The sequence below is a fragment of the Chroicocephalus ridibundus genome, chromosome 8, assembly GCF_963924245.1.
Source record: "Chroicocephalus ridibundus chromosome 8, bChrRid1.1, whole genome shotgun sequence".
NCBI lineage: Eukaryota > Metazoa > Chordata > Aves > Charadriiformes > Laridae > Chroicocephalus > Chroicocephalus ridibundus.
Genome location: NC_086291.1, coordinates 29,694,132 through 29,707,438, shown reverse-complemented (window position 1 = coordinate 29,707,438; position 13,307 = coordinate 29,694,132). Strand labels below are relative to the sequence as shown.

General features: G+C 43.4%; 1 long non-coding RNA gene across 1 annotated transcript; it reads right to left on the bottom strand.

The window, feature by feature from the left end:
* Positions 1 to 206: 206 nt before the first annotated feature.
* LOC134519126 (uncharacterized) lies at positions 207 to 10,042 on the bottom strand. Its single transcript, XR_010072149.1, has 4 exons — positions 9,940 to 10,042; positions 9,149 to 9,318; positions 5,793 to 5,871; positions 207 to 334 (listed from the first exon to the last, which is right to left on the bottom strand). It is a non-coding gene; the product is annotated as an uncharacterized LOC134519126 (long non-coding RNA).
* Between the last annotated feature and the right edge of the window lie 3,265 nt (positions 10,043 to 13,307).

Here is a 13,307-nt window from a genome sequence, read left to right as displayed (position 1 = left end):
CAGCAAATTCATAGAAACAGCAAGAATCCCCATCTCTTGCTGAGCATTGTGGAAGTCTATGAAATTCTGCAAACTTGTAAACCTCCGAGCTGAAACGCTAAGCTGAATTAATCCATACCATTGCCTTGGCAGTGATGGAACAGCTGATGTTTCAGGAAAATTTGAGGAAGATGCCTTGTTACCTGTTCATTAGTTCTTCACAAAGACGCGTCCTTCATGACCTTTCATCCCTGACTGGTTCCCACTCTGAAAAGTGCACTTATCTTCGTCCAGGCATTGAGCCTTCCAGTGCAAACGTTGTTGCTGATGCTGCTTTCAAGCTGCACGCATGTTCCTAAAACGAGAATATACACCAGGACTGAGAAATAAGAAAGAAAATGTGAGCAAAATGCATGTTTTCAATCCTAGATCTCTCTAATTAGCTGCTTAAGGCCACATTGCTGATCTCCCATCTAGGAAAATTAATTAGTAGGATGGCCAAATCCGTGATTAAAAGTCATGCACAGAGTGTGTGGATGCAACTTTTGACAGTTGTCAGGCTGAAAAATTGGGATTTATTTGGAGCTCTTCAGTTCCCATTGTGTCAAACCAGTAATATGGTATTTCAACAAAGAGTAAATGAAATAAAAGGAAAGGAGTAAAGGAGCTGATGGCAAGCACCTAACTGAAAAGCAGACAACAGAAAGAGATGAGATTAAGAGTGGAAATGACAAGAATTATGGACTTGTTTATATAGATTCATGGAAATTGCAGAAAAGAAAAAAGAAAGGAAAAGGAAAAGGAAAAGGAAAAGGAAAAGGAAAAGGAAAAGGAAAAGGAAAAGGAAAAGGAAAAGGAAAAGGAAAAGGAAAAGGAAAAGGAAAAGGAAAAGGAAAAGGAAAAGGAAAAGGAAAAGGAAAAGGAAAAGGAAAGGAAAGGAAAGGAAAGGAAAGGAAAGGAAAGGAAAGGAAAGGAAAGGAAAGGAAAGGAAAGGAAAGGAAAGGAAAGGAAAGGAAAGGAAAGGAAAGGAAAGGAAAGGAAAGGAAAGGAAAAGGAAAGGAAAGGAAAGGAAAGGAAAAAGAGAAAAGAAACGAAGAAAAGAGAAGAAAAAGAGAAACCCTAAACCAAAAGCAAGGGGGAAAAAGTAAATATGTAGATAGAGATCTAAAAAAAAGAATAATTTAGGAAACCTCAGAATTTCAGAAGATTTTGAGCATTTCTTGCTTAAAATTAAGCTAAAAAATCAGGGGCTTTATCTGTGCCCTACTGGTCCTTCCTCCTGGAGCATACCTTCCTTCTCCCCTTCTTTCTTTTCTTTAAATTCATCTTTGTGATGCTGAGCTTAGTCCCTTTATTAAAATACACACGTGGCTTCTGAAGTGCCATCAAGCAAATGCTGGAAGACAGTCTACTCAACTCTGAAGTAGAATAACAGTATCTACCATAGATGGCTGGGACAATGAAAAGCAATTCGTAATTGTTCCAAACATCCATTCATGGAGGCACATGCTGGAGGCGCAGGCTACTATTGAAATACTCAGACTTACAGGATGCACCATATGTTGAAATATTCCAATGGCATTGTTTGCAGGAGAGTTTTACCAATGTACTAGAAACGAGCAATACGCCCGCAGCTTTTCTCAACTGTGGTAATCCACTTCACACTGACCTTCATATCCAATTAATTTGCAGCTAATGGAACGCTATGTTCAAAGGAATTTTGAGTATTACTTGAAATTCCCAAATGATGCTGTTAGCCAACTATCTTGGAAGGGGTGATAAGCAGCAGTAGCACCGGGGCTACTGGTGGTGCATAACTGAGTTTTGCTTCTAACATATGCTGCTTATAGTTTTGCACACAAATTATATTGCAGGTTTCTTAAAAGGGTTGATTTTAGTTTTTTTTCCTTTGGTGCAAAGGCCTCTGTGATACCTCTTAAGGTAAAACAGTCTCATGGAGGTGCATCGGCTTGACTCGGAAATGGCCCTGAATATCTTTGTTGCTCCAGATCCAACTCCTCCTCGAGTTTGCTCCACTGCTGAGAGCCAACACTTTCTCTTAGGGAAAGCTTGGTGTGGTAGATGTGATACTTTCTCTAGCCGTACGGTTTGGGCCAGGTTCTCAGTTTAGTCATCTCACCTTGTGGCTGGGATCTCAAGGTAAAGATGAAAGCGTCCTTTTTTTCTGGCTGTGGCTGTCAACCCTCTTCTTGGTCTCCCTAAGAGGGCGGGTGTGATGTGCCACAGGATAACTGAGGGACATCTCCCAGTCGGCACCAAGTGATTTAAGATATGAGACTTAAGTCATAAGGAGAAAATGATAAGTTACAGTCGTGGTGTAGCTGGGCATCAGGGCCGTGCCTTCGTGCACTCCCAGAACACTTGGTCATTAATTCCCTGGGCAGGCGAGGGCTTCCACAGCCCGTCTCTGCATAGACGAGGCAGCCTGAGACGAGACAAATTTGAGCCCACAGACTGCACTGAGATGAGGTGATTGAATAAACTCTCTGCCAGCTTCACAAGGGAGCATTTGGCCAAGTGTCAAAGGAGCCCTCCAGGAGGGGATTTTGGCCTGTGCTGGAGATTCCCCCCAGCAGCTCCCATTGTGCATACACCAATCAACGCTTAAATGTCTTGATTAGTATCGTAGGTAGAGACTCTGCAGTCCCTGCATCAGCCCCAGGCAGTTGCTGCTGCTGCAGAATCGACCAAAGTGTACCTAGATGAGATACCTGTAATCAGTCAGTAAAACCTGTTCCTGCAGAGTCAGGAGTGAATGGTCACACAAACCAGCCCTTTTTTATGTAGCTAAAGCAGGCAGGGGGTGTTCTGTGCCTAGTTTAAGGCAATAAATAGCAATGGATCCTGTGTTCACTGCAGCGGCCACCCAGGACCCCAAGGCACGTTTGGGGGGGTCCAATTTGATCCTGCTGGAGACATCATTGCGAGGACCTTTATGACCAACTCTGTCACCACCTGGAAAGCAACTGACCATCCTGTTTAAGAGGTATGATCCCCCAGATAAGCATTAACCTATTCAAAACATTCCAGCAGAATAGTTTTGGGGGTTTTGTTTGCAGAGTATCCACAGCAATGACTGTGGTGTATGGACTCCAGATACACTTCAGCTCCTTGTTTCCACCTCCCCGGGACCAGATCCGCTCCTTCAGCAGCAGGCGGGACCAAATTGTCTTTTTAGACAAGGAAGCAGCTACGGAGCTGCACTGCAGACATGAAATAAATCTCTGCCATAACATTAGAGAAGGCGAGGTAGAAAGATATGCATAGAAACAGCTATTCCCTGCACAGACTCGTCTCCCACATTCTGGTGCTCCGAAAGATCTTCCTGAGCCACGCCGTCCGTATACAGGAGACACGTAGCGTCTCTGACAGGCCCAGTATTAACCATTCATCCCTTTTTCTTGGTGAAAGGGAAGAGGTATTTTATCTTCTAGTGTGAGATTTACCCAAAGGAAAACTTTTACCGAACAGGAAGCATTAAAGTTCTGTAGCTGCATATTTTAAAGCTGGTTCCTAAGTATTCAAGTCATTAGAAATCCACTGACTTCAGCAGAGCTGTGCAGAGTTATGCCAGCTATGAATCTAGCTGCTCTCTGTTTAAGTACTTCCCAGGCATTAAAATCCTTTTAAATGTAAGTCATCCAGGTGATGTTTGCCCGCATATAAATCAATTAAGACGTGAAAGGTTGTACGTAGGCATGGGGATAAGAGGGGAACAAGGGGGAAGAGGAAGGAATATTTCCCTTTTTAATTTTCTAGGTAGCTTTTTCCCCCCAGTGTGTCCTGTCTTCAGCTGACTTTGTCCTGTGTGCCCAGAGCTACCCACTCCATAACACTCACACTGTTGTCAAAGGTTCATCAATATTTATAGCATGCATCCTTAAGGTTGTATTAATTGTATATTGCTTCGTGAAATGGGAGCTTTGCAACCTGGAGTACTTATGTGATGAATAGCCGTTGTTAGGCTCTGGTAGAAATACAATTTTGAATGACCCTTCTGTAGTCTTTCTAATGCAGTGACTGGTTTAATTTTTTTTTTTCCTGAAATAGGCTGTCGATGAAAGGTATCAGCCTTTTAAAAATCCACTTTCCACATCGAGATTTTGAAAAAAATTAGAACTGCATATTCTTATAAATCAGTGATGTCCTCCTGAATCTTCTCTGAAATGTTTATTGTCAAGTGATCACTGAATTGTGTTTTCTTGCTTCGTTGGGCTAAACCTTAAAAATAAGAACTTTAAGAACTTGTTTTGTTTTCACTGTTAATCCCAGGATCAACGTGGCACCATCAGAGCCAAAACATTTATCTTTTGAAGAATTAACTCTGCTTAAAAGCACACACGGAATCATTACTGTTTTTCCAGGCATCATCGAGACTCATGGCACTTTTCAACATGAGATACTCTTAACTGGAAATATTTTACAAGATCTGTGCTAAATTGACTGACACCGTTAACGGCATTAGCAGCAGGTCATGTATCAGCATCTTCAGCTGCCTTTAGCCCGTGTCTGAGCTGATCACAGCCTTCCCCGTGAAGATAAAGGGGCAGGTTTCAGGCCCTAGCGCAGAATAGCATTGAAATGCTATTTCTGGTGCGGTTTAAAGGATTAGCACAGCTTTTTCAGCAATACAAATAATTTAGTAAGCAGCAAAACAGTCTCCGGTAGTCACACAAGTCAGGGAGCACAGTGGCCAGAGCCAGCCGAGAGCACAGATTGCCGAGAAAGTCCGCAGGGACGAGGCAGGTCCAAGGTCCAGCTATGAAGCCAGAATCACACTGGGATCAGGGAGGTGCATGGTCCTGCACAGACACAGCTGCAGCACAGCTCAGGCAGGGACCAAGACTGAGGACCTCAACTTGAAGTCAAGCCTTGAGCAGAGGTGGAGAAACCCCACCACTTCTCCAAGCTTTGTCCCACCACTCTCGTCACAGCGGTCTTGTCCAAGGCTATGGTGGCTGCACTGTATCAGAGCTGGCCCCAGCTTGTCCCCTTGAATGGGAATAACAGTAGCTGTGGACGCCCCATCCCTGGAGGTGTTCACGGCTAGGCTGGATGAGGCTTTGAACAACCTGATCTAGAGGAAGGTGTCCCTGCCCATGGCAGGGACATTGGACTAGATCATCTTTAAGGTCCCTTCCAAACCAAACCATTCTATGATGATTCTATGAACATTTCTGTTCTGGGTTTGTACAGCGTGCTCCTGGACTGTGATCATGTGTCTTAAGATTTAAAACAACAGGAGAGCAAAACCAACTTCTTCCCAGAAGGTAGTGAGGACAACAGACCATATAACTCGTAGTTAAGGCCTCTAGATATAGCAAAAGTTTTGTGCTGATCCTCTGTCAAGAGGAGATTGGAGACTAATAATTCTTAAACATCCTCAAGACTTCAACAGAATGAGGTATTTACCATGAAAATTTCAGTAGGTTTACTGATTTTATATAAAAAAAAGAAAAAATCAAAAGATTATTTTAGGATTGTTATTATTATCAACCCAAAAACCATCTTAAAGACTAACATTTCATATCTAATCAGTGTTTGAAAATGCATTGAAATGTAGAAAAAAATGGCTGTAGGAAAAAAGTAGACGTCAGTTAGGCCCAGAGTACAGACATCTGAGTTGAATAATGGGGACCAGGGTTTCATAAGAAAGCAATTTTCCTGCAAGGTATCGACTATTCCCGACCTAGACCCAAGATCAGGAAAACAGGATCCCAAAGCTTAATTTATAACTAAGCCTTTAGGATGTTCCAAAGTGCGTTAAGGGCTCTGATCTACTGCAAGCTCACCTTTACTCTTCTGTCTCCTGGTTCTGTCAAGGCTGGAGGGAATGTCGCGCTACAGCAGCTCGCAGCACCTGAGGTCCACCTGGTTTAGACAGCATGAAAGCGAAGGACTGCTCAGACTAATGAAACAGTCCGGTGTTGTGGTCACAAAATAAGTAATATGTTGTGAAGTAATCACAAAATACACTGATTAAAAGTAAGACAGCTTAATAGAAAGACATGTGGAAGAAGAAAAAGTGAAAAGCAAACCATAAAACTGAACCAGGAATACTGATCAACTACAGTCAATCAAAATGGCTTTGACGAGGGATAAATATTTGCTCTATATCACATGAATCTGGCTTATAGCTCCTTCGTTGACAATGTAATAGTCAGTGAGATTTTCCATTATTCTTTGCTTTTCATTTTACTCATCTATCATAAATTGGCTGCTGAGACCATAAATCTCTTGTCTGATAATAGTATTTCTCAGTAGATACTCTTCTGAGAACGTATTTAGTGAGGTATGATACATAAACACTACAAAGAAGACAAAAAAAACCCAACAGGCATAATTCCATTATCTAGGGGGAAGTAGCACTGCGCTCAAAATAAAAAAGCATTTAGTTAGAAGCTAGAGGTTTCCTTGTTGAGTTTCCAACCCTAAAATTGCACCTATAGGTTAGTGACTGAAAATTCACAGAGCCTTGAAACAAATTTCAAGTTGAATTTCCTTGGCTTCCTCTGCCCCGCACCTTAAAAATGAGTGTAAGAACAGGAGGAACAGGAGGAAAGGGGAAGGAATTGTGAAAGTATTTTTGTTTTAGAGACATTTATATCACAAATGAAGACTTCTGCTTTTTCTCAGTTCTACTTCTAACCTGGTTCTGAAAAACTTGAGACGTGCTAAAGGAGGTCTAGAGATAAAGAAAAAAATCTCTGAGGTTTCACATTTATCTTGCAGAGAATTTACTCAGCAAAAAAACCCCAAAACACCAGAGGAATAAAATCACAGTCCTTAGCTACATGCCCTTGATACTGATTCAGCTCACACGAAGCTGCAGTGAACTCCTCCGCTCCTCAGCAGTGTTGGCCGTGCCAAGCGCTTTTGTGACAGCTGGTTCTTAGAGCTTTAGTTTCAGGGATCTTGTGGATGTGTGAATAGATCACTCTTGGTTTTATAAAATGGCATCACTAACCTTGATAGCTGCAGAGAAAAGCTTCAAAATGTGACCCAAGTGACTCCTAAAGTGTTCAGAATCTAATGACAAATAAAAGAGTCTGGCATGTAATATTGGATTTCATCACACTTCAGCATTCGGGCTCAGCGATATCATAACCATAAAAACAGCACTTACAGAGCTTATGTAAAAAGGCGGTAGATTATTTTATGAAAAGGTAAGGACCCTTTTAGGTTCAGCTCCCACCTCAGCCGCCTGAATACCCTTGACCGTGTTCCTTACACGTGCGCTTAGTCAGGTACGTGATCCAATTCTGTCACTGTGAGTGGAACACAGGGAGAGCAGGGTGTTGCCTGAGATCACAAACTGCTCCGCCCCAGTGCACGTTCCTCTTAGCACGAATGACCGTCCTGATGGTTATGACAGTCTCAGGACTCTTGCACTGGTTTGTGAATCATGAATCAGGAATAGGATTCATTGCCCGTGCAGCTTATCAAATACAACCTCTGGTTTCCTTCGAGCTCTTTGTAAAGACATAGTTTTTATTCTGCTGAGTGTAGCTTGTCACTAAGAATGTCAGAGAGCACATTTAAAATGCCATCTCCTTCTCCCTGCTATTCATAAACTCATATTCAATAGTCATCCTACTGGCCCAGGACTGGTTTTTATTGCACCCTTAACACATGCAACGAAGGCTGGAGTGTGGTGAGCACCCCTAAGTGTCTTTGTAAAACAATGTATGATTAATGCCAAGTAGAGAGGCACTCTGCCCCTCGGGAACAGCGTTACCTCTGGGTAACAGTTTGTGCTTTTTGTTTTATCTCTGCATCTCCCAGATATGTCTGGGAACCTGAAATTTCCACACCAACATGTTGGGCGAGACTATTCCCAGAAGATTTTCTGGTCAGGATTGTACCCACCAAAGGTTTGAGCAGCTCATACACACCTACAGGTGCACATGAGGTTGATTATGCTCCTCCAAACCCACAACTCACATATTACTCGTCGTAAAATCATCATAACGCTACTTCAAATTCTGTGAGTGTCTCCACCCGGAGTAATATATGCTGATCTCAAAGGAATTCTGAGAGCCATAATTATTGCACTTGTGTGTGGGCGTCTGTCTCAGGAAACAGGAGTTCCGCAGTCTCCACGGCACGATTTCGTGGTCAACAGCACCATCTACCTCTAATAACCGAACACGGGAGCAGACCGAGCACCGCTTGTTTCTTTCTGCAAACCTATTAACAGTTATGTTACCGCAAGGTCTCTTCTGCACGTAAACCAAGGTTTGAAAACCTAGGGCCAAGGTTTTCAATTTCTGTAGCTCATAAAGCGCCCTGAAATGGCCAGCACAGTATAGTTACCCGAGTCATTACTGGGAAATTGGCAGCACTAATCAGGCACTGCAAAAAACACGGCTTTGTCCCTGTATCCGCCTGGGTAGAAAGCAAGGACAAATACTGTATAGTAAAGGCGAGTCCTAATTATCTTTTCTTGTGTCAGAAAACATGAATATGGAACTTGTTAATTTATTAGACTTTTTAGAGACTATTTCTGTTCACAAGGAACACTCCCCCTGGTGAAACTACGAGGTTGATCTTTAGGATAAAGGCGCTCCAAAAAAACCAGTGGTGAGAATGCAGTGCTGGTAACCACAGTACTAAGAAATGCAGCAGCATCTCTGGGTGGGGTTGACAGATGGAGTAGAACTACCAGGGACCTGGGGTATTAGCTGGGCTCCCAGTGTGTGCTGCAGCCTGGGATCAGCATATGGCCCACGCCGTTAGAAGACAGCATGGTCTAGTGGGAGGTGTCCCTGCCCAGGGCAGGGGGGTGGAACTGGGTGATCTTTAAGGTCCCTTCCAACACAAACCATTCTGTGATTCTATGATTCTGTGAAGACAAGCAGATGAGCGCTCTGCTACATCAGAGCTCCCTCCATAGACTGGCACGAGAGCCAGGATAAACAGTAACTTATTGATACAATTAGATGAAAAGTGGTACAAAATACCCCCGGGGAGTACTGAAAAGAAATACTGCAGACATAGTATATCCATAGTATCTCCAAAGCAGCAGTGGTCATACGATGTTTTAAATGCGCATTGTACAAAATCCTTGTTATTTTGTGCTATTATGTGCTCACAGAGCGCTTTGCAGTGTTGGAAGAGCAAGAGTTCTGGTATTTTGCCTTATTACCTTTTTTTTTTCTGAATGGTGGAGATTCTGGAGGAAGCCACAGCTCCTTTGGTTTCTTCCACTGCTTCAAGGAGAACACAGGAAATCCGCATGAATAGAGGCTCCTGGTGCCCCACTGAAACCACGTCCTGAATCAACGGCAAGACCCCACAGCATTGGTGGACTTTGTCCTGTTGAAATGGAAAGATCAGAAAGCCTCAACAAAAGTACCTGTGAGTACATTTAGCAGAGGCTGGAACCCTTGCCCAAAATTCTATGCGGTGCCTGAAAATACATAAACATATAAAAGTTGAACTCGTATCAATCTTATCAACAGTCATTTATTCATACCACTCAACCACCTAGATTGCAGTCACGGCTTAGTAGCCTGATACATGAAATATCACAGAATATACAGACCTATCCCTTGCTCTCTGCTTAGTTTTTAGACACCACTGCACTTTCCAGCCTGCAGAAAAAGCAAATGGAAAATGGACATAACAAAAGTCTCTTCAAGTTACCAGTCATTTTCACAGGCATGACAAGATCCTGTCTAAGCTCCGAACTACCACAGCCCTTCTGTAAGTCCACTCGTAGAAGCAGAAAGAGGTCTTTTAACCTCAAAAGTCAAATTAAACTAAAAATTATCAAAGCCAACCTTTCTTACAATAAAGACAATTTGAATGGGACAAAATGCAACTAAAAGGGTTGGTTGAAAAGTGGCCCCTCTCCCCTTTGTCCCCCGTGGTGTTGTAGGGTGAGACCTTCCCTTCAGGGCCACCATCAATGCTGTGGCTCAGGTTCCCACAAACCTGGGCTGCACCAACGCTGCACCGTTCCTCCAAGCACCCAGGAGAAGCCTTTTGTTCCTTCCGTTCTCAAGCCTGGCTTTGCATCTGCTCCCGAGTCTTTTCTGGAAAGCACAGGGAATTAAGGGAATTAATATTTTTCAAGAATATTGTTTAAAAATATGAAAAGTGTTAAGTTCTTAAGGTCATTTTTGAAAAGCAGGATTTGCAATATAGATTAGCATGAACTAGAGCAATATAACACAACGAAGCACAATGTCTCAATGCCTTTAAAATCCTGGACCTTGCTGTGTAAGCAGGGACACCCAGCACCTCGCAGGACCGAACTGCGGTAGTTCAAAGTCATTCCCTAGTTCCTAGGGCGCTCTATTAGTACCCACAGAACAAATGTCACCCACATATTTTAGAAAGCTAAGATTATTATTTTTTTTCTTGCTGACAGAAAGAACTTAATATGCACTCTGGTTTCCTCAAAGAATATGGTCCAGCCCCTTTTCTTCACCATGATTATTGCATATCATTGGGTAAGCTGATTAAATATTTTATACTTCAGACCATTCAATACTCTGAATGCTTCAACTACTTAAAACGAGCAAGGAGAGCTTGTCTGTATGAAGGAGCTGAGGAGACCCTAACTTACCTTCTTTCACCTTCCACTCCCACCTAGAGTTTTCCTTTAAAACCAACATAACCTTATTTAAATCAGTGCTCTCCCTCCCCCCATTCCTGTGGCCTTGGATTTCAGGTGATTTCCAGATCACCAAATGTTGGCCTTGATGCTTTGTTATGAGAGGATTTGTGGAGAGGAGACCTGCAGGAGGGGAAACCTCTGTTGCCTCCTACATGGAGAGGTCAAGGTAAGACAGTGTCTCCTTCCTCCAGCTGCTTGTTTCTGTGGCGCTGAAGCACACGACATGTTTCTTCTTGCAGGTACCCCCTCTCTCCTTGATCACAACCAACTTCATCCAGTTCCCACTGTGCTTCCCGAAGAACTCAGACCTGGGAGCATCATTTCCCCATGTACAGAAAAGTCCCCTCAAAAAGAGTCCACCTCAGAAAAACCCCAGCCAAATAACCCCAAACTTAAAAGTAAATGTATTCATAATTTAAGGTCCTGATGCACTATAGTGAGAGGAGCCATCTATTACACAGCTGACAAAATATACTGGAGAAATTTTAATGTGGGAAAGCATTTGTTGTAATGAGCTGCACATGGCATTTCTGATGAACCGTAAGGGGAAAAAGAAAGCTAACAACCATGCAAAGACTGGGGAAGAGAGACTGTACGGGTTTGGGAGTTACTTGTTTTAATCCCCAGCTGCCGAGAGACAGAGTTTGGAGGTGGTGAGAGCAGCAGTTATTGATTCGGCACCGCCACGTGCTAAGCAGCGGCAGGCAAGATGCGTCGGGGAGTGGAGATGCCTGCTTCCCCGGCGGATGCCATGAAACACAGCTCACTCTTTCCCTGCAAAAAGGTTTTATTAAAGCTGTCGGCCTGCTTTAAAATAATGACAGGTGTTACACAAATCAGCAGCCTTAGTTTCTCACTTAGCAAAAAATGCCGGAGCCTGGTCTAATAGCACAAACTACAATATATATATATTAAAAAAAAAAAGAAATAATACAGCGCGATGAAATGTCCAACACCATGGAAAAAAAAATTATCTGATTTACTGTTATTAAGGCAATGGGAGACGTATGGCAGCAATTTAATGTAATAGATATAAATACTATGGATATTTTCATTTACAATCCCCTGAGCTGGACAGGCAAAAGAAATTGCCGTTTACCTCATCCTTGTAAGGTATTTTACCCCAATTTCTGTAACTATTTAGGAAAATTGTGACAATTGTAGACAGATTCTAACAGAGCTCCAGAAAAATGACAAAATCTTTTTGCTGGAAAAGGAGGAGACAAACTGTAGAGATTTTTTTGCTAGAGGTTTGCAGTCCGAAAAATTGTCATCCAGCTACTCTGCCTTGCTGCTCTTACCTTTGCAGATGGCTTTTGTTGTTAAGTCTGGGCAGGTCTAACACTGATAAATAATGATTGATTAAAAAAAAACAAGTGACATGGAGTCCTGAGAGGACTGGCATCGAGTGGCTAAAACCAGCACTGAGACATGCCGGCCGTTTGGCAAACTCCTCTGCGCTGGGCTGGGATGTCTGCAGAGTGCGCAAGTGTGGGGCATCCTGGCACTCCGCTGCAAAACCTGCCAGAAGTAAGCTTCTCCTTTAAACTGAAAGAGAGGAGATTTAGATTAGATATTGGGAAAAAATTCTTCACTGCGAGGGCGGTGAGCCCCTGGCCCAGGCTGCCCAGAGAAGCTGTGGCTGCCCCGTCCTTGGAGGTGTTCAAGGCCAGGCTGGATGGGGCTTTGAGCAGCCTGGGCTGGTGGGAGGTGTCCCTGCCCAGGACAGGGGGCTGGGACTGGATGGTCTTTAAGGTCCCTTCCAACCCAAACCGTTCTATGATTCTATGCCTTGCTGAATTAGGGCTTCAGTGCAGTGACACCAGTAACCAGTCTGTGAATGGTGTAAAAGCAGATATACAGACTCCGGACACAGAGCAAATGGTACATCTGCTCCCTCACCAAGCTTGTGTGTCACGATGCATCAAGAGGAATGGAAGAAACTGAGGGGAAAGAAGCAGAGCGTGCACAAGCAGGGTGGCGCAGCCCAAGCAGGGCTTTCCATGAGCAGTAAGTAGCTCCACGCTTATGTTTCAACACATTTGCATGTCCCCAGCCACACCAGGTCACTCTGCCAGCAGTTTGGTTTGGCCTCTGGGAGCATGTCCAGAAGGGGGTGAAGCACTGTCAGAAATCCACCTTGTGAAGGCAAGCCCCGAGATGGCCGGCTGAGGAACCTCTTCCACCAGCACCACCTTGGGAAGGGCACCAGAAACACAGCACCATCCGTCAGTCGTCAGAGGAGATACCTACAGACTGAAGCTTTATCCCTCCTCTTAAATCACCTTTTTATTTCTGCTGAAGAATTAACACTGTCACAATCAGGAAGAGTGCCTCAGCCAACAATATTGTGCTCCTAAGGCAAAGTCCTCAAAAATCGGCATACTATCTTCGTCTGAACACATTTATATGAGTCCAAGAGAAGCTCCCTACCTTGCACAAAGCTATTTTCCCACCCAAACTTCTTCCATCATAAAGTTTTAGTGCCCACTGTGCCTCATCTGCAAGGCAGAGAAAAGATTTTCATGTCCTATTTTCCAGTTAAAGAATTTTTAGCGGTAGTAACAGTAGTTGCAGTAAATGAGTCTGTTTTCCAATTCAGAGTAACCATTCTTACCTGTTTAAAGTGTTTCAGTGAAAAACAACTGCTGAAGGATTCTTTTGTGGCTTATTTCCTAAA